Source organism: Mus caroli, unplaced genomic scaffold (genome assembly GCF_978045245.1).
Source record: "Mus caroli unplaced genomic scaffold, Mus_caroli_1 scaffold_7, whole genome shotgun sequence".
NCBI lineage: Eukaryota > Metazoa > Chordata > Mammalia > Rodentia > Muridae > Mus > Mus caroli.
The window spans coordinates 80249059-80252077 of record NW_028227262.1 but is presented as its reverse complement, the minus strand read 5'-3'; positions in this window follow the sequence as shown (position 1 = coordinate 80252077).

Genomic DNA, 3019 nt, shown 5'->3' with positions numbered 1-3019 from the left:
TAAACATCATTTTTCTCTCATTTTTTCTTTAAGCATAATATAACTTCTGTAGAGATTTTATTAGGACAAATTAAGACCACTATTCCATCAGTTATATAAAATGACAAAAGCATAACTTATGATACACAGAAAGGTAAATACTAAGTGTAAATTAAGAATAAATTATTATTTTATCTGTATGGGTATTCAACATGCATTTGCACCACCTGAGTGCTTGAAGCCTCTGGAGTTTATAAGCAGGTGTCAGAACTCCTAGAACTAGAATTACACATGGATGTAAGCTACCATGTTGGTACTCAGAATCGAACCATGGTTCTCTAGAAGAACATGCATTTCTCTTAACCATGGAGCCCTTTTTCTCTCCCCCATGTAAAAATTTTACCATGATACAAAAATGTTTTTTAAAGTTTTGGAATAGGCCATCAGCTTCTAACAAAATTGTTTAGAACTATGAATATGCTCTGGCAAACTGCAATTGTTATATCTCTCTTTGTTCTGTGAGATTCGTCGTATTCCTTTGAAAGCCATTTTACTGAGTGTAGCTGACTTAAGCAGACTGTTCCTATGCAATGTGTACAATGTGATGAGAGTTGACATCAGTGTGTATGTTTATTAAGCCATTACTACAGTCAATGCTGGTATCCAGATCTTAATTCCTGAAAGTTTCATGTATGCATATTCATTCTTTTGACCCCTTAATTATTCATTCTCTTTAGCAAACAGAAACTCTTCCTCAATTTAATAACATTCACTTAGTTCATAAATTTTGATGGTGCATTTATATATCTATTCTATTCTAAAGCACAGGGTTTGAGGCAGTTTGTTGTTTCAGATTCTATATAACCAACACCAGAGTTGTATTATATAAACCAGTCAAATATACCTGTGTGGATTTGCCTTGAATGGGTTTATTTCCAAGCTACAATTTAAGACTCAAAATATACCAGTCTAGATATTGTTTTAAAAAATCTCTACTAATTTAACCATTAATTATTTAGGGACAGATTGCTTTATACACTAAGTAAGCTTATTCTTAGCAATAAAATCCACAGTATTAATCCTTGGAGCTCCTAAGCATATGATGACTAGAGACCAAAGCCAGTTCTCCAGTACCCTTCATCTGTGTCAAGTTGCTGTGTTGTCATCATCTGGGAAAAGACTTATCAAAACAACTTCCTCAAGGAATCTGACCTTTTATATAACAGACTGTGTGCTACAGCCCCACAGTGTAGCATATAACATTTTGAGTCAGCAGAAATCTCTACCCTGTTCCCCAACTATCTCTTAACACAGCAAGAGCAGAGAAGCAACTGTATAGATACTTCTCCATTCCATGAAGGTCATGTCTCTGAACATTACCTTATGATTGGCCAGAAAACTGTTCACTTTTACTCTGGATTTGTGTTTGTCATCAAAAATAGGGTATGTAGTTGCAAAAATGAGTATTCACACTGATAGTTTTTATTACACATAATTTATACAGTAGGTATAGTGATAGCTCCAGGTAAATTAAGATGCCCGTTTCATCTGCCATGGTTCAGTGCTAGTACTACCACTTCCATCTTACAACTGACAACTGTTCAGCACAATAAATCTGTCAACTTGAAATGTCCCATATTTCCAGTCTTGGCCATGCTAGTACATAATTAAGTAAAGGTCATAAATACATCTAACAGGACATCAAGTCCTAGAGGCTACAATTTCTCAGTGGTAAGAGCTACTGGTATGTGTTTTATGAAGATGGCATAGTCTTTTTCTAAAATCACAACAGTTGGTATTATGACTCTTAATTAAGAAATTTTACAAAGTCCAGGCCTAATGAAGACATGATCTTTACTTAATGAAAGTACTCTATTTTGGTTAATATCCCCCAAATTTCCATGTGTTCAAAACTTATACCTGCTGACTTGTCCTCTACTGAGTTAGTATGAATCAATTATACCATCTAGTTAATGTAATGTCAGAGAACATCTCGTGAGAAAGCAAGCCCTTCACAATCACCCTAACAGGCCAAATAGCCTCGGGCTTGGAGCTGGTTATCACTCCCTTCTCCCTATTCCCTTCCTGGCACCTGAAGCTGTAAAAGGTGAATTATAGTCCCCTCTTCCCTATCTCTTCCTGAACTCCCATGCCATCCAAGGACATGAGTTACCCCTGAGCCCGGCCTGACAAACAATGATGTCAAGGAGGATCTATGTTTCAGAGATAAGATGCAGAGTCCCTGCTACCTGGCACCTGACTTCAGCCCCCATGTCAGCAGATGCCTGTTTCTTTGTTCTTTGTAAAATTCCCCCTCAACCCCTCTCCTATTCCCTGCAATGTATGCTTTAAAATCAAGGCACCTCAGCCTAATAAACAAGACCTTGATAGGTACCCTTCTTGGTCTCCTGCCTCTCTTTCCTTTCCTCCCATTTCCTTCCAGGTTTGCGGTCCCCCTTGCACCAACAAATAACAGAATCCTGTGGGACGGGATAATGTAACACATCAGTAAATGCTTTATGTTAGGTATGGGTGCCTACTCAGAAGTCTGAATAATTCTCAATGGTGATATATACAAGCTACAATACATATTTTTCTTTTTAAATCTATGAGAAGATGTAGAAACTTTTTTGACATTCGAACATCTGAAATTAATTCCCTATGGGATAGGTTCATGAATTTTATATTTTTATATCAACCTCTAGAGGATATAAATATAAGATATATGAACACTGGCAGTTTTTTTTTTAATTCATTGATTTTAAATAACTCACTGTTATCATGGTGCACGGTACGATGCTTTATGGAATGCTCAGTTAACCAAATGTTTATCAAAACATACAGTGATAAAAAGCAAGGCATTCCACATAACCTGGTTTCCATGTCTTATGCTTCTACATAACAAAGAATATCAGGTTCTGTTCCTTCAGAAGTGAGTGGCAACATTATCAAAGAACTGTATCAGATTTTTTTTTCCCCACTGGTTAAATCTGTATCTAGAGAAGTATCACAGATGTTTATCACTGGCAGCATTACATCA